This window comes from Portunus trituberculatus, chromosome 38 (assembly GCF_017591435.1).
Source record: "Portunus trituberculatus isolate SZX2019 chromosome 38, ASM1759143v1, whole genome shotgun sequence".
Classification (NCBI taxonomy): Eukaryota; Metazoa; Arthropoda; class Malacostraca; order Decapoda; family Portunidae; genus Portunus; species Portunus trituberculatus.
Genome location: NC_059292.1, coordinates 8,347,494 through 8,374,993, shown reverse-complemented (window position 1 = coordinate 8,374,993; position 27,500 = coordinate 8,347,494). Strand labels below are relative to the sequence as shown.

General features: G+C 44.1%; 1 long non-coding RNA gene across 2 annotated transcripts in view; it reads right to left on the bottom strand.

The window, feature by feature from the left end:
• Positions 1–27,500, bottom strand: part of LOC123514625 — a 122,646-nt gene that overhangs the window by 84,187 nt on the left and 10,959 nt on the right. For both annotated transcript variants that reach the window (XR_006677650.1, XR_006677653.1), the window contains exon 2: positions 164–304. This is a non-coding gene — a long non-coding RNA (uncharacterized LOC123514625). The remainder of the gene's footprint in view (positions 1–163; positions 305–27,500) is intronic.

Sequence of the window (27,500 nt, the reverse complement as noted above, 5' to 3'; positions counted from 1 at the left end):
TATAGAAAGACAGAGGAAGGGAAGAACAAAACATACAATACAGATAGAAACATAAAGGCAAGAATAAAGCTGAAAATACCGACACATTCAGAAAGGGAAGACCAAACAAAAACAAATAACACAGACGCAAAAGGAAAGAACAACACAGCGACTTGCACTTTACCTTCCCTGGTGGTGCGCTACGTGAGGTCATGGCAGGGCGTCCCAAGGTGTGCCAGGCCTTCCCACTAACCCCGCCCTGCATGTCCTGAAGGAGCCGCGGCGGGTCGCTGAAGGACACGCGGACGAGGGAAAGACCAAAGACCTGAGAAGAGCAGGAGGGTGAGCGAGGGAATGCAGATGAGAGAGAGAGAGAGAGAGAGAGAGAGAGAGAGAGAGAGAGAGAGAGAGAGAGAGAGAGAGAGAGAGAGAGAGAGAGAGAGAGAGAGAGAGAGAGAGAGAGAGAGAGAGAGAGAGAGAGAGAGAGAGAGAGAGAGATAACATACAGACTGAAGGAAAGGGAAGGTAGAGACAAAAACGCATGAGAGATATAAAGAAACAGATAAACGAATAGATAAACAGAAACAAACACAGACAGACAGACAGACAGACAGATAAATACAGGGAAAGAAAACAGACAAAACACCAAACTAAAAAGAAAAGTTAACAAAAAATATACATATAAGGGAAAAGATAAATAGAGACAGAAACAGAAGACAGAGAAGAAATACACACACACACACACACACACACACACACACACACACACACACACACACCACAATTATACAAGTCAGTAACCCTGGTAATGACTGACAGACACCACACAAGATACAGTTGATTCCAATAATGATTTCCCTCCTACGTGTGTGTGTGTGTCCTTTACCTTTCCCATGCCCAGCCACTCCTCAGCCCCCTTTCCGCGTTCCATCAACCTCGGCATACCTCACTTAATGGCAAGCGATAAGCCAGTCTCTCACTTAGCATGCAACTATTCACCTTCTCTTGTACTGGAACACGAAGCAGAAGAGCGGAGGAGAAGAGACAAAGGGGGAAAAGGTGCAGAAAAGATAACTTGATGAAGGGAGAGTGTTACGCATTCAGACAGGCAAGCAAGGGTAATAGTGGCGAGAGGAAGACTAGAAATGGATGTCTGAGTGAATGAAATTAGGAAGGAAAATGAGCAAGAGGAAAAAGAAACAAATGGAAAAGTGTCGAAGGAGACTCAAGAAGGAAACGAAAACACGTAATGAAGAGATCTGAAGTGATAGAAAGAAGGGAGCAAGAGAAATGAGAGGACGAGGAGGAGGAGGAGGAGGAGGAGGAGATAGTAGTTGGACAATATGCAGGAAAGGGAAGGGCAATCAGGCACAGAGCGACAGAGAGACGGGAAGCAAGAAGTAACAGAGGACGAAGAGGACGAAGGATAGGAGGAAGAGAAGGAAATGCGGAAGTAATGAAGAAGAGACGAACATAAAGTAACGAGGTCCTTGAATTGTGGGAAACGAGGAGAGGCCTGAGGGGTGGAGTGGTGGAGGAGTGGAGAGGTGGTGGAGGCCCAGCCAGGAAGGAATTGAGGCAGATGAACCAGGAAGGTGGATAAAGGGAATGAGGAAGGTGGATGAAGGAGAGAATGCGTGGCGTGCAAGACAATGAAGAAAATCAGCGAGATGATGATAAGATGTGTGTGTGTGTGTGTGTGTGTGTGTGTGTGTGTGTGTGTGTGTGTGTGTGTGTGTGTGTGTGTGTGTGTGTGTGTGTGTGTGTGTGTGTGTGTGTGTGTGTGTGTGTGCTTATTCATCTTAAGGACGTTTTTCTTGTTCTCGTTATATTTTATCATTACCACCAACATCATTGACTCCTGCATCGAGAGTCTTAATTTACGAGTACTGTGTGTCCCAGGAAGTGCACAAAGACTGAGGGTCGGGCGCTGCTCTCCTGAGAACTTGGTATTTCCCACAAGACAAGGTTGAGACGGAAAGTACATTTTTTCTCTACATATGTTTTTTATTCTCTTCTAGTTTTGTAATGCATATTTCTTTACTGCTGCCTTTTGCTTTTTCAATCTCTTTTAAATGCTTCATTGAATGTGAAGGAAGATTGAACATTTTCAGTTATTATCATCATTATATAGTCATTATCAATGCCATGAAAATTTTAGTAACATTTGTTATTGTAGTAGTAGTCGTTGTTGTTTTCACTTTCACTATCACTGTCATCATGATCATCATCAACTTCCACACCATTTAAGCAAAAATATCTGGCCAGGGGAGGAGAGAGGATTAAAGAAAGGGCATAGTTGCACCCAACTAGAGGCTGCCACGGGGGACGCGCCACGCACAACAGTAGGTACATGTCACACAGGAAAAGTTGACCCTTGTCTACAGCACCTGTTAGTTACGTTATCACGGCGTGTGTGCGTTGGTGGCGATCGGCGGCGTGCCATCATGTGCTGGACAGCTTCGTGGATGGCATACCTTGTCCGGAAGGGCACCTCGCCAAGGCTGCCCGGAACACACCAAGGACACCCTCACTTGTGGCCGCGACGCCACAACGGTCCGATGCCAAGTATGGAGGCACCCCACCACCGGCCGGCGGGGCGGGTGCCGCACCTTACGAAAGCGCTTAGCGTACCGCTGCGAGGATTGCACTTAGTTTTCCCGCTTCAGGTGAGTCACTTGACCCCGCCACTCCACGCACAGGCAGGGCCACTCACGCTCCTGCCCCTGGCGTCCTCAGCCAGTGTCCTCTGGCAGGTTGGGAGAGTCATACAAATGACCCTCGCAACATTCTTACAACCCAGACGATCATCATCGTCATTCCAAGGTGGAACATCAAAACCTGAAAGTCATAATGAAAGTAGAACTGTCGTCACAACAAAGTCCTCCTCCTGCTCCTCCAGGTCCAGCCGTCACCCATCGTATGTGTGCACCGCTGGTGACTGGGGAGGCAGAAGACTTCCGTATCTCTTCCGGCAGCAGCTGCTCCAACCAATGAAAGGCAGATCACTTTCCGTTAAGCATCTGCTCAGCAGCGGCTCCTCTGCCCGCCGCACCATCTGGAAGGAAGCAAATTAAGCACGCACAGGAGGATGTGCAGACACGCGTGACGTGACACGAGCCTTCCCTCACTAAACACCGGGGCCCGCCAGGATCAAGAGAAGCAGGTAGGTTACCCAAGGGCCACAAACATTTTATGGCACCAAGTGGCGTCAGTTCCCGGTAAGCCGCGCCGCCCCACGGTGGGGACTTGGCGCCGAGCCTCCACAACACACTTGGACATTCCTGAAGAGTACAGGGTGACCGCACTCCACCACTGCTAAGTGATTAACCTTGCAAACACTAACCATCACTCCCTGCCTCCCTGCTGCCATGTGACCTCTTTCGCCAGGATTTGCAGGAATATGAAACTTCACAAGTCACATGACACTAAGATGTCAGCGGGAAGTAATTTACTCCTGCTGGTGACCTCCACGTGCTGCCTCACTGAAAAAAGAAAAGAAACTGACCGAGACACTGGATTGTTTTTTCTTCTTTTTTTTTTTTTTACTCATGTTATTTTCCCAAGATGAGTGAAACAGCAGTGGAAGAGAGGGTGGCAAGGATCAATTGACACAGGCGGCACGATGGGGCTGCCTGGAGAGTTGCAGCCCACGATGATAATCAAAATTAATATCAGACGAGCGAAACAAGGTGGTAATTGTGATATAGTGCATGATACGGAACATGATGATGATGTTCTTAATTCCACATACATCATGAAACCTGCAGGATGCAAAAGACAGCGGCATCATTAAAGCCTCATGCCGTCTGCCCTGCCTCAGCGCGCGGTGGCAGGAGGCGGGGCAGGAGGCAGCAGGTCATTGCAAGCAGTGCCAATTATTGTCAAGAAACGCAGGCAGCAGCGAGTGGTGGTGTGGTGACAAAAGGTCACCCGAGGCCGGCCTAGTTACCAGGAACCAGTTGGTATGACCTTGTGCGGCACACAAGAAGACGAGGTCAAGCGAGCGGCCACAGCCATGGGCAGTAATGACCTCAGCACCCGCACGTGCTTCAAGTGAAGGAGGTGCGCGCCCCACTTACTCCCAAGGGCCACAAGCAGCAGGCGTGCCAGATCCCAGCGTTTGGTCACCAGCAAGGCACTCCCACGGGCCACAAGCAGTGCATACAAAACACTCCCTCCCAGGGGCCACAAGCAGTGCATACAAAACACTCCCTCCCAGGGGCCACAAGCAGTGCATACAAAACACTCCCTCCCAGGGGCCACAAGCAGTGCATACAAAACACTCCCTCCCACGGGCCACAAGCAGTGCATACAAAACACTCCCTCCCAGGGGCCACAAGCAGTGCATGCAAAACACTCCCTCCCAGGGGTGACAAGCAGTGCAGGCGTCACAGTTACCCTCGTTGGGTCACTCTGTCAGTAAAGGTAAGACACAATTTTTACCCTCGACAGGTGAGCAGGTGTGGCCTGTGTCCCAGCCAGCAGTGGTCCAGGCGCCGCGACCAGGTTGTGTCGTCATGTCGATGCTGATGTCCTAATCAACGCCTCTCAAACTACATACACAGTGGCAGCGGTGATGGGGTAATAGCGATTTCCTTTCTCCCTCCCGCTCTCTTTGTCTGTCTGTCTATCTGTCTGTCTATCTCTGTTCTCAACCCCAACCTCTCTCTCTCTCTCTCTCTCTCTCTCTCTCTGAGCAGCGGTGCCGTCAAAGGTCGCCAGGTTCCCCCAGAAAGGTCCCATCCACTGTCTCACGCGGCCCATCACGCCATCAGCCAAGGCCCCCGCCTCCCTCTTCCGCGTGCACAACACATAACGCACCGCAAGCCACCACTGTCTTCCTCACTAGCAGGAGTCCTCGCTGGTTCCCTTGAAGGACAAAGAGACACAGAGCGACAGAGTGAGAAAGAGAGAAGGGAAAATTCCTACTATCCTATCCACTGGTGTTTTTTCTTAGTTTTCTATTTACTTTTTACGTCCGTCCATCTCTCAGGCGCCATCATCGACCAGGGTGGAGCAAAGTTTACATACGTTCATGATAGAGACAAATGGAGTGAGTGATCATTCTGGAATGGAATGGAAATGTTTACAATAATCGACTCTCATGACAGGTCTCGGAGTCCTGCAGCACCAAACAACCTTCTCTACCTCTACTGTTATTTTTCCTTCATTTTTACACTAAATTTTTAGATCTTCCCACCTCTCCAACCCCGTCAACAACCAGAGAAGAGAAATATTTACAGCGATCGAGGTTGACGACAGGTCTCGGAGTCCTGCAGCACTAAGCAAACTTCTCTACCTCTACTGTTACTTTTTCTTCATTTTTACACTAAGTTGCAAGGTCTGTCCACCTCTCTAACCCCACCAACGACCAGAGAAGACAAATGTTTATAGCGATCGAGGCTCATGACAGATCTGGAGTGTTGCAGCGGCAGTAGCGCGCGGCGGCTGGCTGGTGACGAGGACGTGAGTGAGGGCAGACTGCAAAGGTCACAAGCTGCTGCTGTTGCTACTGCTGCCTGTCTGCCTCAACTTCTATTACAAACCAGGCATCAGCGTCTCTCTCTCTCTCTCTCTCTCTCTCTCTCTTGAAAACCCAGTAACATCAACTCGAGTCTTACTAAAATCAAGAAACTAACCTTGAAAACGTAAAATCATATCCAGTCTCATGAAAATCAAGAAATCAATCTTAAAAACTCTAATAACATCAATAGAACTTCACTAAAGTCATGAAAGCAACAATAAAAATTCAAAAGCACCCACCAGAACCAGTTAAGACATCGCCTTTAAAAAAAGTTCTCATGGAAGCTCAAATCGTTAAAGAGAATGAGTTCTGTCCCTCCCTCACCCAACAAACTAGCAAGAAAGCAAAAATGACACGTAAATGTGACGATATAGAATGTTTAGCAGTACGGTTTTGTCTTCAGCATGTACACCACAACGTTGCAACCTCTAAGCCTAAGTCATCAATCAGCCACAACGTCACCATATAGAAAAAATAAAAAAAAATTCCCCTCGTGATGAAAATAAATAGATAAGCATTTATTTTACCACAAAACACAGAAGAGAACATATATCCAGTAACAAGTACAGCCTGATAAACTGACCTCCCGTTTTAACTTGAATTGGAACGTTAGAAACATAGCTTACATACAAAACACAGAAAAACGCAAGCAAGGCCAAAACAAATTAAATAGTAGCTTCGGATTTTTACGCTTAAGTTATGTAGTCGTGTTGCCAAGGCGCTGTGCTGCGTCTCCTTGACCTCTGAGCCAAAGCTGCATTCATGCCTTACCACCGCCACACCAACGAAGAGGAAGGAAGGAAGGAGGGAAGGAAGGAGGGAGGGAGGGAGGAGGAGGAGGAGGAGGAGGAGGAGGAGGAGGAGGAGGAGGAGGAGAGGAGGAGGAGGAGGAGGAGGAGGAGGACAGCACTTCCCACTACCGCTTTCATAACCACCAAAACAAAATACAAAGATAGGAGGAGAAGAGGAGGAAGAAGAGGAGGGCAAGGTGTATGATTGTGAAGGAAGAGGACAAGAAAAAAGAGGAGGAGGAGGAGGAAGAATGGCAAAGAATATAGAAGAAAAAAAACAATAAGAGGAGAGCGAGGAGGAGAAATGCCAAATGATATATAAGAAGAAAAAAAAAACAAGAAGAGGAGAATGACACAGAATATATAAGGAGAAAAAAAGCAAGAAGAGAAGAGAGAGGAGAAGGAATACCAGAGAAATATAAAATACACAAAGAAAACAAACAGAAGAAGAAGGAGCAAAATAACATTCCCTCCCACTACTACTTGCATATCCACCACCACCACCACCACCACCACCACCACCACCACCACCATCCAAAGAAGGAGGAGGAAGAGGAGGAGGAGGAGAAGATACATGAAATTCTCCACCATTTCTATCTTCACCTCCACCATCAAAACCAGACACACAAAATAACACAAAGAAATACAAAGAAAGACCAAACAGCAACCCTTTATGTCCTGACTTATCTGTGTACAAACTAACAAAGGAAAAAAAGACACAAAATATTATAATAGAAGGAAAGATTGGACACAGATTTATTGGTGTTTCCAGGAGTACCCTTACATATAGTCTCCAGCATACAGTGAGTGAAATACGATAGCACAGATGAAGACTCCCTCCCCACCCACCCACACCTCTCTCTACGCAGAACTAGCAAAAAAAAAAAAAGGAAAGAAAATTATATGAAAAAATACATAACGGCAATTTTTTTTACGATAGCACAGATGAAGACTTCCTCCCCACCCACCCAATCTTCCTTCACGCAGGACTAGCAGGAAAAGAAAAGAAAAATACTGTTATAAGGAAAAAAATACTAAATGGCAATATTTAAAAGAATGAGGTAAGAATTATAGGAGTTATCACTGTTATTATTGCTATCAGGAGGAGGAAGAGGAGGAGGAGGAGGAGGAAATAGGGAGGAAAAGAGTAGGATTGTCATTGTTGCTATTTCGATCTGCAGGAGGAGGACAAGGAATACAAATACAAAGGAAGGCAAACCGCAACAGACCTTGAGTTACGAGTATTTACTAGACTGTTTGTTGTTTGAGTAACTATCCTACACCAACTACTGGTGGAGGAGGAGGAGGGAGGAGGAAGAGGAGGAGGAGGAGGAGGAGGAGGTGTGCGATCTAAATATAGCCGTGGTGCAAGAGTGTCCGCGGGTCAACACAACCTCACGCATGCTGCCCCAGGCCCCTCCATCCCTGTGCACCCCCCACTCCCTGCCAGCCCTCCAGCAGGTGATACGGCCAGCTCTCCTCCCCCGCCACCACCATCACTACCTTGCTCATCATCCTTCTCCTTCCCCACCTCCTCCTCTTCTCTTCCTCTTCCCCTTTTTTTTTTTTTTCTCTTCCTTCTATTTTTTCCTTTCGATTAGATTTCCTTTGTGTGTTCTGGTCCTTTATATTGATTTTGTTTTTGTTTTTTTCTTCCTCATAATCCTCCTCTTCATCATCATCTTTCTCTTCTTTTGTTTTCTTCTTGAATATCATTTCATTGTTATTCTTATTCTTTCTTCTTTTCCTCTTCCTCTTCCTCCTGTTCCTCCTCCTCCTCCACTTTATCTTTCTCGTTATTTGACTTTAAGTTGTATTTTTTTTTGTCTTGCTTCTTATTTACCTCTCCTTTTAATCCTCCTCCTCTTCCTCTTCTTCCTCTCCTCCTCCTCCTCCTCCTCCTCCTCCTCTTCCTTCTCCGCCTCCTTTTCCTCCTTCAAGTATTTTTTTTCTTTATCTATTGCTTGTGTGTGTGTGTGTGTGTGTGTGTGTGTGTGTGTGTGTGTGTGTGTGTGTGTGTGTGTGTGTGTGTGTGTGTGTGTGTGTGTGTGTGTGTGTGTGTGTGTACATATATATGACAAGTAGAATGTTTCTTTTTAATCTTTTTTTTCATTTTCTATTATTCTTAATCTTCTTGCTTTTGTTTTTGTTCTTGTTTTTTTTTCCTTTCATACGTTCATCTTTCTTTTTTCTCCATGTTCTTTTTCTTCTTGTTATTGTTCTTCATCATTTCCTTCACCTTTTTTCCTTCACCGTCTTTTCTTCTTCATTTTCTTATCATTCTTATCCTATTATTACTACCACTAGTACTACAACCATTACTACTACTACTGCCACTACTACTACTACCACTATCACCATCACCATCACTATCGTCATCTATACCACCTTCACAATCATCACCATCTTCGATTTTCATTATCACCAATCTTTTGTCTCCCTCTTCCTTTGTTTCCTCTTCTTTCTCGTTATTAGTTAAGTTACCACCACTACCATCATCATCATCATCATCATTATCACCATCATCATCATCATCACCATTAATCGTGTGTGTGTGTGTGAGCGTGTGAATGTGCTACTGGTAAAGTTATCACCATTACCATTGTCATCATCATTATCATTATCATTAGTCGTGTGTGTGTGTGTGTGTGTGTGTGTGTGTGTGTGTGTGTGTGTGTGTGTGTGTGTGTGTGTGTGTGTGTGTGTGTGTGTGTGTGTGTGTGTGTGTGTGTGTGTGTGTGTGTGTGTGTGCATCGAGTGGAAATTCCCGAGAGACTTTGTAATATCTTCTCTGACCTTGACTCTTCTTATGTCTGTCTCTCCCTTTCTTCTTCTCTCCCTCTTCTCTTTTCCCTTCTTCCCCCTCCCTTCTTTTTCCTCTTTTTTTTTACCATCATCTGCCTTTCTATCCTATTCTGCTAACTCTCTCCTTTCTCCCTGACCATAACCATCAAAACTCTCTCTCTCTCTCTCTCTCTCTCTCTCTCTCTCTCTCTCTCTCTCTCTCTCTCTCTCTCTCTCTCTCTCCTTCAACGTTTCCTGAACCATTTAAAGTAATAAGGCGTTGTGAAAATGTTAGACTGGTACTTGTAGCAATAAAGTAAAAAAAAAAAGAGTGAAGGCTACATGAATCAGACTAATAAGTGTGTTTGTGTGTGTGTGTGTGTGTGTGTGTGTGTGTGTGTGTGTGTGTGTGTGTGTGTGTGTGTGTGTGTGTGTGTGTGTGTGTGTGTGTGTGTGTGTTGGTCGGTGAATGGACGGATGGATAGATAGTTACATGGTAGTTATCTGTTTGACTGTCTATATTTCTGCTCTCTCTCTCTCTCTCTCTCTCTCTCTCTCTCTCTCTCTCTCTCTCTCTCTCTCTCTCTCTCTCTCTCTCTCAACATGTAAACAGGCTTAAATGAAGTAATAGAATCTCAAGAGAAAATTCCTATGATGATTTCAATGTGTGTGTGTGTGTGTGTGTGTGTGTGTGTGTGTGTGTGTGTGTGTGTGTGTGTGTGTGTGTGTGTGTGTGTGTGTGTGTGTGTGTGTGTGTGTGTGTGTGTGTGTGTGTGTGTGTGTGTGTGTGAATGGCCACGGTCGAGCGATAATGATGAGCGATTGGGATGAGCATGCAAATTTGACTAAACAAGATGCGAATAAAAGAGGAAGGGAGGAAGGACAAGAGGATGGAAAGATACAAAAAAAGGAGGGAAGAAGTGGAAGAGGAATCTAATGAAGAGGAGAAGTTAAAGACAAGTATAGGTAGGGAGAAGAGGATAAAAGAAAGATATGGAGGAGAGAAGGAGGAGGAGGAAGAGAAATGGAAATAAGACGAAGTTGAGATAGAGTTACTAAAAATGGGAGATAGAACATAGTAGATAATGAAGTGGAACAAAAGAGAAAATTAATAAAATGAATGGATGAATTGAAAAAGGAAAGAAAGTAATAGAATAAGCAGTGTGAATAGTGAATAATGAAGGACAGTGAGTGATAGTAACGCAGTGAGGAAGGAAGTGAAAACCAGAAAAAATACACATCAAAGAAAACGTAAAAAAAAAAAAGAGAATACAATGGAATATAGATGAAAATAAAAAGCAACAGGACTTTAATCTTCCCCCCCCCCCACACAATTTATCTACCACTGATTGTCTGATGAGGAGGAAAAGAGAAGCATAAAGAAACCAGGACAGGTTAACGCTACACTATGTCTAATTAATTCACTGTCCTTCAAAAATTCTCCATCATACTACTACTACTACTACTACTACTACTACTACTACTACTCCTACTACTACAACTGATGTCACTCAGAAAAAATATCCCCAAGCATTCTTCTCTCTTTTATTCTGTTTTTTACTCAATCCTACTCAACCTCCAATAGTGTCCCACCTACTCTTCTTCCTGCACTTTTCGTCAAGTAATGTCCCTCCGTCAGCCGCCGGCCCGCCCACCCCACCGGCCCCGCCCCGCCCTGCCTCCCGTCTATGGCTTCAGGGTCGCCTAGTTTACTCTGGTCTCTATGTATCTTGCTGGGGAACGAAAAACCCGCGACGACAGATGTGTGTGTGTGTGTGTGTGTGTGTGTGTGTGTGTGTGTGTGTGTGTGTGTGTGTGTGTGTGTGTGTGTGTGTGTGTGTGTGTGTGTGTGTGTGTGTGTGTGTGTGTGTGCGCGCCCAGAAAGCTTCCATATGTTTTGTTGGTCATTTCTTTTGTTTTTCGTAGTACTTTAATCTCTCTCTCTCTCTCTCTCTCTCTCTCTCTCTCTCTCTCTCTCTCTCTCTCTCTCTCTCTCTCTCTCTCTCTCTCTGAAAAAAAAAATACCCTTGAACACGTACATGGCAAATTGTGAATCGTGTTTCTTGTGCTGCTCTTAATCAGATGGAGGACAACGAGTAGAGGAGTGGAGAGGAGAGGAGGAGGGGACGAGACAGCTTCTGCATGCATTTTTATAGCAATATTTCACAGTTGGGACCAGGAGAAGGACAAGAAGGAGGGATGGGGGGAGCAAACTGCCTGCTGAGGATGGACATATGGAGGACAAGGATGAGAAGGACGAGTTTGGGTGTGGTTGAATGGGTGTGGTGGTGTGGTGGGGTTATGGTGTGGTGGGGGAGTGGGGGTGGTGTGGTGGGGGATTGGGGTGGTCCTGATTGGGCGAGGCTTGGTCAAGGTGTGGACATGGTTTTAATATTTAGGTAGAGATGAGTTAGTGTGCCATGGGGGGTTGTTGTTGTTGTTGTTGTTGTTGGTGGTGGTGGTGGTGGTGGTGGTGGTGAAAAATTGGTAGGGTGTGTGGTTGTGTGTATGTGTGTAGGGATGGGTTATGTGTGTGTGTGTGTGTGTGTGTGTTGTGTTTTTGTGTTTGGGTGTGGGATTTTTTTGTGTGTTTGTATGTGTTTAAGGTGTGGTGACAGGGTTCTGAAGATCCCTTATTTACTCACACACACACACACACACACACACACACACACACACACACACACACACACACACACACACGCCCGGTAGCTCAGTGGTTAGAGCGCTGGCTTCACAAGCCAGAGGACCGGGGTTCGATTCCCCGGCCGGGTGGAGATATTTGGGTGTGTCTCCTTTCACGTGTAGCCCCTGTTCACCTAGCAGTGAGTAGGTACGGGATGTAAATCGAGGAGTTGTGACCTTGTTGTCCCGGTGTGTGGTGTGTGCCTGGTCTCAGGCCTATCCGAAGATCGGAAATAATGAGCTCTGAGCTCGTTCCGTAGGGTAACGTCTGGCTGTCTCGTCAGAGACTGCAGCAGATCAAACAGTGAAACACACACACACCACACACACACACACACACACACACACACACACACACACACACACACAGATTGGAATATGCAGGAGTAGTGTCGACCGCTCATAAAAAGAAACACAAAAGGAAGTTGGAGAGACTACAAAAAATGGCTACAAGAATGGTCCCAGAATTTGAAGGTATGACATATGAGGAGAGACTAAAGGCTATGGATCTACCAACCCTGGAACAAAGAAGGGAGAGAGGAGACCTGATACAAGTTTATAAATTGATCAACGGAATGGACCAAGTGGATAATGAGAAACTGATCTTGAGAGAACAATATGACATTCGAAGCACAAGATCGCATAGCAAAAACCTAAGAAAAGGAAGATGTCTGAGAGATGTTAAAAAATATAGTTTCCCGCAAAGATGTATTGAGACGTGGAACAGTTTAAATGAAGAAGTAGTGTCTGCAACGAGTGTGCATACTTTTAAAGTAAGATTGGATAACTGTAGATATGGAGACGGGGCCACACGAGCATAAATCCCAGGCCCTGTAGAACTACAACTACACACACACACACACACACACACACACACACACACACACACACACACACACACACACACACACACACACACACACACACACACACACACACACACACACACACACACACACACATTTATTTTGTACCACTAAGTGAAAACGAGGAGCACATGGTCTTTATGTAGACTTGTCACTATAATTTGTAAACCATTACGTATACACACACACACACACACACACACACACACACACACACACACACACACACACACACACACACACACACACACACACACACACACACACACGACCTCAACTTTCTGCAGCCAAAGGAAAGTGATGTCATAGTGGGTGGAGGGTGAGCATCAGCGATCATCTTGGTAGTTACGTAGTTCCTCCCTCACTTTCCATCCCATTCACAGGTTTTTGCCCCATCATTAGCCTCTTCTTCCTCTTCTTCCTCCTCCTCCTCCTCCTCCGTCTTTTTCTTCTTCTTTTCTGTCTTGTCTCTATCACTGGTAGTTAGTAAATAGTCTCAACAAACAGCATACTAAGGACCTCAGGGTCTGTTCCTGTTTACCTTCCTTTGTATTCCTTCTTTTGTATTCTTCTCCTCCTCTTCCTCTTCCTCTTCCTTCTTCTTCTTCCCCTCCTTCCCCTCCTCCCCCTCCTCCTCCTCCTCCTCCTCCTCCTCCTCCTCCTCCTCCTCCTCCTCCTCCTCCTCCTCCACCTCCACCTCCACCTCCACCTCCACCTCCACCTCCTCCTTCTCCTCCTCTTCTTCCTCCACCTCCACCTCCTCCTCCTCCTCCTCCTCCTCCTCCTCCTCCTCCATAATCCAGCCATTTCTTTAATATTTTAATGAGTCACATCAGCAAAATGAGTGAGGCTCGTCAGCCAGGACTCTTGCGGTTATGAAGGAACCATCGTGCTACTGTACTAAGCTAATTTCACACAATAGATGTGCAATAGTCTATTCATCATGGTAATATGATACTAGACCATAAAGTTTCTCTGAAACCTTAATGATATGGTATTCAACAGCAATTATAATATTATCTCTATTCTTGCATGCTGCGTTTTTATGTTAATTTTGGTTACTATTTGGCGATTTTATACAGCTTCAGAAACTTATGTGTTGATTAAAATAGTGAAGACTCTGGCCGTTAATCTTCTGACCTCCACAGACGCTTCCTAATACAAATGAAATCGCCTAATCATAGCCAATAAACCAAGGTAAAAATGCGTCTCAGTACTGAAGGGGTTAAAACTAAAAGGGGTTAAAACTAAATGTGAACAAATAGCATTATAACATAGTATAGTAAAACGTAGGTGTTTTTTTTTTTTCTTGTTACTTATCGACAGCCATATTTAACTCCTTTACCGCCACGAACACCGCTCAGACAAGTGTTAAGCATCCCTTGGGAAGAGCAGTGTGATCAAGCAGCCTGACAGGGAGGGACCTGGGGATCTATTGCCGCTTGCACCCTCTGTTTAACATTGTGCATTCCTCTGTATTCCCACCATCCTGTCCTTTCTCCAATGCCAGTGATCAGAGTTGAGAAGTATAATCAAGCAACCTGGCATTGACCTGGAAATCTGTTGCCACTTGCACCTCTTTGTATTCCTTTGTATTGCTTTGTATTTACTCTTTCACCTCTACACACAACTGCATCTTCCTTCTTCACATTTTTTTTTTCACTTACACCACCTTCTCCTCGTCCTTGCCACCCCTCCTCTTCATCATCATCATCATCATCATCATCCATTTCCTCTTCCCATTATTATCCCCAAGATTCAAGGTATGTATACAATTAAGTACTCCCAACCCTGCATTTATAACTCTCTTCCTCCCCCACTCAACTCTCTCTTCTCTGTGTCTCTCCTTCCTACCTTCAGCTGTTCTCACTTAGCTACTGTGTCCTTGCTTTCACCACCACCACCACCACCACTGTCACTGCCATTGTTTTCTTTTCCTAGCTCATCTTAACCGAATGTGATTTCTACTTAACTGTAAAAGAAAATGGAGAAATAGCTGGAATTATAGTACAGCTACCTTTTAATTGTTGCGTAGACATCTGTAGTATGATTCAGACCATTCTTTATTTTATTAGGTCTCTCTCTCTCTCTCTCTCTCTCTCTCTCTCTCTCTCTCTCTCTCTCTAGGCGCCTCACGTGACTGCCCAGGTGTGTCCGTGCGTTCGTGTGTCCAATGTCTAAAAAATTTCACTCGTCTCGTGGCGTATACTTCTTACTCATTCTAAAACGTAATGAAAGAAAGTGCGAGAAAAAAAAAATGTTAGTGTTGGCGGTGCAAAGGGTTCATTGTGGGAAATTTTAACTTCTTTTTAAGCTTCAAGATAAAAGAAAAATCAAAGCGAGGCAAAAATGTTAGTGTTAATGGTCTCAGTGTTCATTTGGGAAACTTTTTTTCTTTTCCAAGGACGTTCTGAAAAAAAAATTAAAAGAAATGTTGATGATGATGATGGTTCACGTGTTCTTTGTTTAAAATTTTCAGTCAGTTCCAGGAGTAATGTAAAGGAATGCGAGAAACGTACTAGTAATGATGGTTGGCAACAATTACTCAAAAAAATTCACTAGTTTAGTAACGCAGTAAAAAGAAAAAAAAAGTATAAAAATGTTGGTCTTGACGGTTCAAGTGTCTAATATCTAAATAGTTTACTCATTTTTGAAGACCAAGAAAAAGAATAAAAAGCATTACGTTCCAGTCCCATAACTTGAAACCTTACTAAAAAAAAAAAAGAAAACACACGCAAGAAAAGAAGAAAAGGTGATAATCGTCAAAAAATTTCACTCTTTTTTAAGCGAAAGGGAAGAAAAAAGTAAAATAAATAAGTAAACAGCGTTCAGTTTTCGCCTCCAGAAGTTATGTCTCACTTTGATGTGCCACGCAAGGAAAGAAAAAAAAGACAATAACTCACGTCGTGCTCACCCAGAATCACAACTGTTAAAGGAAATAATAGGACTTGTTATGTCATTTTCCCCTCGCTGGCCAGTTTCACCTACCTTTCTTTCTATGTTTTTGTTTGAGGGAATAATACCGCACCACTTTCTATTTCTTCACCACTACAGGAGCGCCCAGTCACCAACCCACCCACCACTCTATATTTTCTCTTTACGTTACGCTTCCGTGATGAGCGAAGCGGAGACAGGAGTGCGTAATGAGAGAGAGAGAGAGAGAGAGAGAGAGAGAGAGAGAGAGAGAGAGAGAGAGAGAGAGAGAGAGAGAGAGAGAGAGAGAGAGAGAGAGAGAGAGAGAGAGAGAGAGAGAGAGAGAGAGAGAGAGAGAGAGAGAGAGAGAGAGAGAGAGAGAGAGAGAGAGAGAGAGAGAGAGAGGAGGAGGAAAGGAAAAGGGTTTTCTGCCATGGGTTTTAAATAAGAGGATGAAGAGAAGAAAAAAAGAAAAAAGAAGAAGAAGAAGAAGAAGAAGAAGAAGAAGAAGAAGAAGAAGAAGAAGAAGAAGAAGAAGAAGAAGAAGAAGAAGAAGAAGAAGAAGAAGAAGAAGAAGAAGAAGAAGAAGAAAAGAAGAAAGAAGAAAGAAGAGGAAGAAACACGATTAAAAAAAAAAAAAAGAGCTGAGAGAAAAAAAAACAAAAACAGCTCTCCTTACATCCAAAAGTTCTGAATACAAGCATGACTCTATGAACACCTCTCACACTATTGCAATACAATTACGGCTCCGTCAAGGGTGTAATGCGGTGAGGATGTAGCAAAGTTGTTAGGTGTTACGTCACGCATGTGGGTCACCACTGGCCAGCACAGCACGAAGTCAAGCCAGCGGCAGATTGGGTGAAGGTTCCCTCAATGTAGTGTTAAAGGCCTCAAGCAGGAACGTGTTAGTGTTTGCTCTTCTTGGGGAGAGACACCGGGAGAATAGGGAAGGGAGGGAGTGAGGGAAGGGGGAGCAAGAATGAACAGTAAAGGATGGGTGAATGGGGTAGGGAGGGAGGGAGAGGAGAGAGAGAGAGAGAGAGAGAGAGAGAGAGAGAGAGAGAGAGAGAGAGAGAGAGAGAGAGAGAGAGAGAGAGAGAGAGAGAGAGAGAGAGAGAGAGAGAGAGAGAGAGAGAGAGAGAGAGAGAGAGAGAGAGAGTTTATCAATGTATTTTAACCACAATTTTTTTTCATATCTCTTGTATTTCAAAATAAGATAGATCATTTGATTGTGTTTTCATTGAAGCTGTACATATAATTAACGTTTAATCTACTGTATGTGTGTGTGTGTGTGTGTGTGTGTGTGTGTGTGTGTGTGTGTGTGTGTGTGTGTGTGTGTGTGTGTGTGTGTGTGTGTGTGTGTGTGTGTGTGTGTGTGTGTGTGTGTGTGTGTGTGTGTGTGTGTGTGTGTATTGCCTGGCTGCCTTCCTGAATGAAGTGATCAGAAAGCAAATTTTACGGAAAACCCCCGCCACGCCAGCAGCCTCCAGAGTCCATTCATCGGGGGGGCAGCGGAGCGTGATGACCGAGGCCTCCCTCCCGGCGTAAAGCATCGGGAGATTTATGGATATCTCTTAACACACTTTCTTTTTTATCACAGTGAAACCCGCCATTGCGCCGCACCGCCTGGCAGGAAGGCCGAGCTCTTCCTGTCCGCTGACTCCCGCGATGACTCTCACAACACTAAAGCAGGAGTTCATAGACGCATTTTCCTCATGAAGACAGTTTTCAAGGGCCACAAAAGTGATTATTTGGGTCTTCATGAGGTTTTTCAATCCAAGATGTAGATTACTCGATGACTCTCAAAACATACAAGTTCGCATACCTAAGTGCATTTTTCCATCATTAAGTTAATATTCGAACGCCACAGAGAATTATTTGCGTTTGCATGTTTGTTTTCCTGATGTAAGAAGTAGATTCCTGAGGTAAATAACTATCATTGCCTCCCACGATGACTCTCATCACTTGAGCCTCTATTCTAAAGAGCATTTTTCTCAAAGTTATTTCTTAAACGCCACAGATTTTCTTCATCTTCTTTTTTCTCAATCTACGGTGCAGATTTCAATAGACTGGATTCATGATAGCACTCTTGAAATGGCCAAGTGACTTACACAAAAGTTTTTTAAACATAGTCGAGGTGAGAAGTTGTAGTGTTTGAGAATTCGTGTCCTAGATGCCATTTTCGACCGTACTTTCAAGTGTTTCGCCGTCTCATCTCCACTAATATAGAAAACCTTTAGCGGAACAAGTAAAGTTCTTGAAAGATGTGTTTTTTACGATTCTAGTGATAATTGAGTAAGCATTCTGCCTCGTCACTGGGGAAAGCACCTACGTGAATTCGAGTTCTTGTCTGTGCCTTTAAAAACAATGGTTATAAAGTCCAAGGCGTTTTAAAGTACGAGCCAGACTATGCATTTACTCTAGAATCTTTATCAGTTTGTCTACCTAATCTTCCTTTAAAACCCCCTATTGACTGCACTGACAACTTGCTCACTGAGTCTAACCTTCCTCATCCCTTCCGTACAGTCCTCATTCACGTCAGCCTGGCCGCAGCGAAGCATGCAGTACACACACACACACAGGATCACTGGCTCGTGGTGAGATAGCGGCAGCTCGTTCCCGCTCTACCGCTCATGGAAATAACCCTCATTTTACTCATCACGGCGTCTTCTGCGGCTCGGCGTCAAGGGCAAAGCACCACCAGGCAGCACACACACCACCTCTTCCTGCTGTGAAATCATGGCACACGTGTCCTGAGGGTCTTCCATGACTCAGTGATAAGCAAATTATATTTTCAAGCAACGGTGACGTGATTATGAAAGATTATGATAAACAATATTGAAAATTATTTGTATATTACACAGATGGAATGAACATGTGTGAATAAATACACGTTTCTGGTCGTTAAAGCGTCTTTGTGGTAATGTTTTGTTGATCTTGGGATTAAATAAGATGGTGAAAACAAGGGAAATATCACCTTTGTCATAATTCACTTCCTCAACTGACAAAATTAGCAGCGGTCTGACTTGTATCATGTTTGAAGATCACACGTAAAGATTGTCCATATCTTTTTTTTCCTTCTTCAAACTTCAAGAAAGGAGATAGAAGAAAAATTATTTATGCTGCTAAGAGATTAATTTAGTGACCTAAAGAAATTCTTAGCGAAAAAAAATACTCTCATTAATTCTAGTTTTATTTGAAGATCACAGTTGAAAAGGAAAATAAAAATATCACCATTGTTGAAACGCACCAATTAATATCATGATTTTAGTCATTAATGGACGAAACGGCAACCCTATTTTACGTCGTTAATGTTATCAGAGGATCACACTTAAAGGTGAGCGTCATCTTTATGTCCGATTCACCTTGGCGTGTCGAGCCATTGCAACGTTTCCTTCTTCACAGCAATGGGTGGGTGGAGTGTTGGGAGTCTTACGTGTGGTGGGTGTTTGACATTCAACGTACCGTGTGTCTTATGTGTCTAGTATTTAATGTGTCATCACGTGCTCAGTGTGACAAGTGTGTTAAGTGGTCAATGTTTAAGGTGTTTAATAAGTGTGTTCAATGGTAAGTGCGTTGTTAATTACTTAGTGTGATAAGTGTTTAGTCAGACAGATATGTTACTTGTTAAGTCTTCACTGCCACTATTGTTAAGGATGTTAAATATCAACTCTTGAACGTAACAGGGGTGTCAAACATGCATTCTTAGTGTTCCATGTGTTCTCCATCACACGGACAGCACTCAAGGACACCACTGCACACTGTATAACTGAGTCATCACAAGTGTGTCTGGGTATCACTTCCCACATGTTGCCTTTCAGAAAACGACCGTGTTCTTTAGGTTAGGCAAAAAGTAAAAAGATAAAAAAAAAAAAAGAGAAGAAAAGATAGAAACTTTAAGACATTTTTGGTGGCATTGAAGGAGCACTTTTTCCATGGGAGGAGGCGGTAAGAGAAGAGAAATTGGGTTGGAGAGAACAGGGCTTGGTATCGAATTGCTTGCTCCAATAAATACACATATCTTTTTCCTTTTTTTCTCAACCTCCACGTTTGCACAGTGACTGCCACGTGTAGACCTGACGGCTTCTCGCAGCTTCCCTTATTTTCCTATGCTATGTTCTTATGCTTTTAGGTTCAACCGGGAACAAAAATAAAAAAGGAATTTACCAACCTCGCCATGACCTTTAATTTTGAAATGGTACTAAAAAATCAACAATGAAAAATAGGAATAAAAAGAATGGCTTGATTTGATATAAGTTTGTTTATCTTCCAATTTCGAAAGCCATAAGGGAAATCTGATTCGATGTATCTTATTGTCTTTCAAACTCGAAAACAAAGGAAAACCAAGCTCGATATAGTTTGTTGTCCTTGAAATCAGGAAAAAAAAAGGGAAAAAATATAAGAAAAATCCAATTCGATAAATGCAGTTTGCTATCCAATTTCGTAAAAAGAAAAAGAGATGAAAAAAAAAAAAAAACTGCTACATACATTTCGTTATCCTCCAATTCGGAAAAAAAAAAAAATAGAAACACAAAATAAAAAATCAAATAAAAGACAAAAGCAAATAATGATCAGATACAACATACCATCGCTCCTCTCTCTCCCTGTCGCTCTATAAATACACATCCCGTTTCCCGATACTTTTATGCTATGCGTGTGGACATTACCGCAACCTTTTATTTCTATTATTATTATTATTTCTCAAGACTCAGCAAAAGGCATTCTCTGATTTTTCTTTTATTTTTTTCCTATTTCTTTACCTGTTTCCGATAAAGTTGCATCACAAGACTGACTTTCTCATTTCCTCTCCTTCCCATTTATGAAGCATTGCGGTAACATTGCCTTTTATGCACACTGAACACAACAGAAACAGACAAAACAAAATAAAAACAATACCGTACGACTGCCATTTTCTTTCGTGTTCTTTCGTGAGAGGAATGACTGAAGGTAAGGAAAGGAGAGAGAAAGAGAGAAAGAGAAAGAGAGAGAGAGAGAGAGAGAGAGAGAGAGACCAAAAACACAGATATACCAAAAAAGACAAACAGACAGAAACAGGGACCAACAAACACACAGACAGATAGACAGACAGACAGACAGACAGACAGAGACAGAGAGGGAAAGTGTTAGCAATCTCATGAATACCTTACTCATATAAACAATAGGAAGAAAATGACGAAAAAAAATAAATAAATAAATAGAGAAGGCAAGATTAAGAAAAACACAGAAATTGGGAAGAAAAAAAAGAAGTGAAGAAAGGAAGGGAAATACAGTAAAAGAAAAAAAGGATGACTGCAAAGGAAGATAAAAAGAAGTATGGAAGAAAAGCAAACAAGTAAACAAACAAGTAGGAGGAGGAGGAGGAGGAGGAGGAGGAGGAGGAGGAGGAGGAGGAGGAGGAGGAGGAGGAGGAGGAGGTGGTAAGGTGAAGGAGACACAATAAAGGAGAAAGTAAACGTGTGAGAAGGAAGAGAGAGAGAGAGAGAGAGAGAGAGAGAGAGAGAGAGAGAGAGAGAGAGAGAGAGAGAGAGAGAGAGAGAGAGAGAGAGAGAGAGAGAGAGAGAGAGAGAGAGAGAGGAAATCCATTCAAGAATATTTTGTAAATGCCTAAAAGTGAAAATTATGAAGATTCTTACTTTCTTCCTTTATATTTCTCCGTTTCTTTCTTTTATTTGATTTTTTCCCATCTCTCTTTCTTTCTCTCTTGTTTCTTTCGTTCATTTATCATTTCTTCAACTTCTTCCTCTTTCATCCTATTCTCTCTCGGTCTCTATACTAAGTGACAACTGGGAGAGAGAGAGAGAGAGAGAGAGAGAGAGAGAGAGAGAGAGAGAGAGAGAGAGAGAAAGTATGTAGCGGGTCAGACTGGCAGGAGGTCACACTACGCTGCCTTGACCTCCTGTGACCTGACGAGATGCAGCCCTCCCGTTACCCTCTCTCTCTCTCTCTCTCTCTCTCTCTCTCTCTCTCTCTCTTCCTGCTTAAAATTTCATATATAGAAGAATAAGGAAGATGAAGAATGAAAAAAGAGAGAAAGAAAGAAAAAAAAAAGAAAATGAGCAAGGAACGTTTATGAACATTTTCACTTTTCACATTCACAACTTCCTGAATGAAATCTCTCTCTCTCTCTCTCTCTCTCTCTCTCTCTCTCTCTCTCTCTCTCTCTCTCTCTCTCTCTCTCTCCTCACCTCTCCTCCTCTTCCTCCTCTTCCTCCTCTTACCTCCGCCCTCTCTACCTCCTTCCCTCCCTTCCTCCTTTCCTCCCTCCCTCCACCCTCCCTCCTCTTGGGCGTGAAAGGAATACATTCTCTCCTATCTGCGTGATCTGATGGAGAAGGAGATACAAAGGAGGGGGGGGGAGAGAGAGAGGGAGAGGAGGAAAGAAGCGATGGATGGGAGAGAAAGAGGGAGGGACAAAGGAAAGAAGATATTATGATGGAGGAGAGGAATGAGTGAAGGGAGAGAGAGAGAGAGAGAGAGAGAGAGAGAGAGAGAGAGAGAGAGAGAGAGAGAGAGAGAGAGAGAGAGAGAGAGAGAGAGAGAGAGAGAGAGAGAGAGAGAGAGAGAGAGAGAGAGAGAGAGAGAGAGAGAGAGAGAGAGAGAGAGAGAGAGGGGGGGGAGTGGGGTAGTAGTCAAATATGAGTTAAACTAATCATATGTTGGAAGCAGAATAGAAAGTTGAATAATAAGAGTCAGGAACAAAACACATGAGGGTGAAGAGAGAAGGAGGAGTGATGGAAATGAGATGGTGATGAGGGCAAGCAGTGGAGGAAAAGAGGGAAGATTTAGCGCCATAAGGGGATGGAGTTTGGCGAGGAGCTGGGGGAAAAATTACTGACAGATGATGAGGAGGAGTAGGAGGAGGAAGATGGGGAGGGAGGAGGAGGAGGAGGTGGAGGAGGAAGAGGAGGAGGAGGAGGAAGAGGAGGAGGAGGAGGAGGAGGAGGAGGAGGAGGAGGAGGAGGAGGAGGAGGAGGAGGAGGAGGAGGAGGAGGAGGAGGAGGAGGAGGAGGAGGAGGAGGAGGAGGAGGTGGAGAAGGAGGAGGAGGAGGAGGAGGAAGAGGAGAAGGAGGAGCAGGAGAAGAAGGATGAGGAGGAGGAGGAAAATGCTAGTAATGATAATCAATCAATTCTTTATTACATATCAATTTGCAGTCATAACAATAATAAATAAAGATAATAATAATAATAATGAAAATAACAACCAAACAACAACAAAAAACATAACAAAAAACTACAACAATAACAACAACAATAACATCATCACCATCACCACCACCACCCTCACCACCACCACCAATAACAACGATTAGAAAAACGTGTGATCTGTTCTCCTTTGTACCTAAAGATTCACAATACCTAATACTGTCCTGCTCCCTCCCTTATCCAGCCTCACCTTGCCAAATGACCCACTATTACTTGCTTCCATTCCTATTCTCTCTCACCCTTCGTGCTGCGCCAGGGTTAATGAAGGAAACAAACCTAGTACCGGCAGGAATAGCAGGGGGTAAGATAATGCTTGTCTGATGGCTGGGGATGGCAGGGAGAAGGCTGGAGAGGAGGGGTTTTGGGAGGATGGTGGTGGTGTTGCAGGGAAGTTAAGGTGGTGTAGAGGTGGGGGAGGAAGTTGTGGGTGGAGAAGTGGTATAAGCAGGGAAAGAGGTGTTCGTGCAGGGAGGGTAGCGATGGTGGTGCTTGGAAAGGCGGGGAGCAGTCAAGCAGGGGGGGCAGGGGTGACTGCAGGGGAGTGGCACACTGTTCACCTTCAAATGATCCCTTGAACACACTCCTCGAAAGTCTTTAAAATTCCTGTCAGCACTTAAGTACAAGCTGCTGCCCTGCCCTGCCCTGCCCTTCCCTGCCCTCCCCTGCCTTGCCTTGCCCCCTTTCTCACACAGCTCCCCAAATGTTGTCCTGAAATACTCATGTTGGTCCAGCACTATAGTTTGGCTTGAACAGAGCCCTGAGTGGCGGAGATTGCCGGGTGCTGATGGGGGTGGCAAGCCAATCTGACGTTGAACAAGAGGATCACTGAAGCTGAAGTTTAAACCACAGCTGAGAAGTGTAATCATGGTCGTAAATCTAGATACCTTCTGCTCTTACTTCCATTGTATTTTATGTTTTCCTCTAATATTAAGTCCGTGGGTCAGGTGAATATTTTCTCACAGAAAACAGGATACTCTCCTCAGGTCAGGACTCAGGATTGAGGAAAGACTCCAAACACAGTGGGAGGGAACGCGGAATGTTTGCTTCTTGCCTCCTGACCGAGACGATATGTGTGAAGAGAGGATGAGACTCCTGCGAGCCTGTTATCATATATAATCTTCCTGCGCATGATTTTTTTGTGCACAATTGGAGGCCAGCCAAGGGGCGAGTGGCCGAAACGTGCCGCCACCAGACGCTCGAGACGCGGTGCCTTGCCGCGCCCACCTCACCTAAGTGCTTGCATCGATCCTGCCGCGAAAATTAGCCGAGGCAATGCCCGGATTAGTCAGTCGCGGCTTGATTCCGATGACTTGAATCTGCTTGAGTGACAAGATAAAATGACTTCTAATCCGGTGCTGTAGCCTGCCACTCTTGCCGACTCCCAATCAAAGCTTTTATCAATTCAGTCTGCTGTGTCTTGACTAACAATAATTGGTCACAACACATACAAGTTATGTTTGCTTCCAGTGCACCAGTGTGTCTCTGATATTCTACTGGCTAAATAAGGAACCAGGGAAGGAGCGCCTCTAAGAGCAGTAATGAGCTTGAAATAAGGCTCTGTGTGGGCGGGAAGATGTCCGGGATGGCGCGAAAGGTCCACACGCTGGCCTTGGGGCATTAAGCAGTCAATGCCAAGGTGCTTATGAGTCTTTGTCTTAATCCTTTCAGTACCACGGCACAGAGTTTATTATATCGTCACTAAAGATCAAGTTGGGAACGATAGTGTTCCGTTTTTTTTACCAATGGATTGTAAAAAAATTAGTCATCCAGCATTGATGTACCTTATTTACTTTGAGTAACTGAGAGATGATTGGATGGGGTTTGGAAGCTGTTTGAAATACTGAATGGATTAAAGATGGAGCAAAGCTTATATACTGCTGTTGAGGAGGGTGGTGGACGTGGTCGTGGTGTTTATAATATTATTGGTAGTGGTGGTGGTGGTAGTTCTATGATCAAGCCGTGCCACGGCCACCATCTTTTTTTCCTTTCTGATTACCTTGTATACATACCCAGCTAAAACCCAATGAAAAACCTGTTTTATCGATTTCTTAAAAAAAAGAAGATTAAATAAGATTTTTAAAAGTAAAAGAAAAAAGAAAAAACCTGAAGTAGAAACATTCCTTCCCACTAGGGAGGCGAAGTTGGCAGCAGTGATGTCAGCAGTGAAGGATTAAGATGGAGAGTCTGATGGGCATAAATGGTTTACAAATTAGGTATTACTATTCATTATCATCTAGCTCTTTTCTTCCATATTTCTTTTGTAATTAAAAAAGAGTTCTCTTAAGGAAATAATGATGATAATAACAACAACAACAATAACAACAACAACAACAACAACAACAACAACAACAACAACAACAACAACAACAACAACAACAAACAACAAAAAGCAGTTTTCAGCCAGTAACATACGAAGACAGCTTAATCCTCGTAAGGAAATAACCTGAATTGTTACAGAAAGCGCAATACAAAGACACAGCAAGCTAAACAAATCAAACTAACAACGCTCTCTTGTAAATATATAGCCTCAGTTAATCCAGCATCACAGTAACGTATTTTTCCTTATCGTGAGACTTTTAAGTGTTATTTCCTTTCTGCTGCTGCTGTCGTCATGGGTCACCACAACGGACCAACCTTTCCACAGGCCAGGTCTTCCATGCCTTCCTCATTCCTCAGTCACACCCTTCACAAGCATGCCTTCCTCCACTGCACCTATAAACCTGCTCTTAGGTCTTCCCATTTCGACACGCCCAAACCATCTCAGCCTCACCTCTCTGTCTTTGCTGATATGAATGAGGAAATACGGTGATGTAAATAAAAGCCCTTTACCGCTGCCAGACACCTCCCTGCCTACCCCTACTTCCCCTGTCCCCCTCAAATGCGTCACTCCACAAACAAGTGCGCAACGATTCCACAACGGCAAGAACCTGAAACACCCAAATCACACTTGGTCTCCTTGTCTCTGCCGCCTCGCTCCCTCCTGCCCTGCTCCCTTCCAGCCTCGCCTCGCCAGCCTCAGCAGCCTCTTTGCCTTGACATTCATCATTACACCGCCTCCCTCTACCTGTGTAGGGGTCAAGGTAAGCCAGGCAGGTGCGTTACCCACTCCATTAACGAGGTGCGTGTCACAGGTGAATTGTTAACGTGCCGTCATTACCTAGTTGTGAAGGAAGCCTCGCACTGCCTGCCTTACAATGTTCATTCTGCTGAGAGAGGCGGTGTGAGGACAACTGGGGGGAAAAAAAATAATGAGAGCGTGTTCGCGTTTTTCTGCCTGAATGCCAAAGGAGACCAGACTCCCTTCCTGTACCGGGATGCCTGTGTGATTTATTAATATTTTTGTACTATTATTATTATGTTTTTTTTTTATCAATTATTCGTATTCTTATTTCCATTACCGTTGTCATTTGTATCTAGTTCCATTTTTCCGTGTGTGTGTGTGTGTGTGTGTGTGTGTGTGTGTGTGTGTGTGTGTGTGTGTGTGTGTGTGTGTGTGTGTGTGTGTGTGTGTGTGTGTGTGTGTGTGTGTGTGTGTGTGTGTGTGTGTGTATGTGTGACTCATTGCATGTGTCTGTGTGTCTGTATGCATGTATGTGTGTGGAAACGCATGCACAAACTGTACGGACGTAAAACCCCAACAAGCCGCTGTCTGTAAGGTCTCCCCGCGTAAACTCCACAAAAACCCTCCTTGCAGGTAAACTCCCATCATTAGACCTCCTAGCTCCACCTCCTCTTCCCACTGCAGACGTGTGACCTTAACCTAATATTCCTCGCCAAACACCACACCAGGTACCTCTCTTCTCTCTTCTCCATTCCACGCCAAGCACATACTCCTTCCCTCCGCGGCACCTGTACAGCGTCTCCGCAAGCCCCGCCGCAGTGGTCAGCCGCCCCATGAAACATTTGTCCAGTTTTCCCACAGTGGTTCTTCCCGCCAGATGTTACGAAACTGGCATGCGTGAGGAGAGGCTGTATCTGTCCACACACCGCTGCGTTCCTCCTTCTCTCTTTGGTTACGTTATTTTTCGTCGTTATCATGTCAATTATCTATTTATGTCAATGCGCCTCTTCTTCGCTGTGTTGTTACGTTATTATGGTGTTTTGTTTTGTTTTCTGTGTGGTCGGTGTGTGTTTTTTTTTTTTTTTCGTTGTTGTTATGTCAGCTGTATGTAAACACCCATTTGTATCATCTTCACTGTGTTATTACGTTGTTTTGTTGTCTTTTCCTTGTTAGTGTCTTCTTCGCCGTGCTGTTGTTGTTTTGTCATTTCTTTTCCCGTATGCGGTGTATGTCTGTCTCGTTCTTGTTATATTAGTTGCACGTAAACATCATATATACTGTCTCTTCCTCAGTGTCTTATTAGGTTATTTTGGTATTTTTTCATATGTGGTTAGTTTCTCTTCCTCGTTTTTCTTCCGTTAGTTGTATAGAAAACGTTGTTGCGTCTCGTCTTCCTTCACTGTACCTGAAACAACAGCGATGCCATAAAAAAAACAGTGAAGAAATGGCCCATTGTTTTCTTGTTTCGTGAGTTGCTTGTGTTTCATTCGCTGCTTTTCTGTTACTGTGCCAGTTTTTAAGCATGATTAGTCGGAGGTGAGATTGTCTATAAAACAAATAAGTGCCTCTTCTCTCCGTTGTTATTGTGTCAGTTTGTTGTCTTAATTGTGGTTAGTGTGAGGTTGTTTGTTTCATTCGCTGCTTTTCTCTTACTGTGTCAGTTTTTACGCGTGATTAGTCGGAGGTGAGAC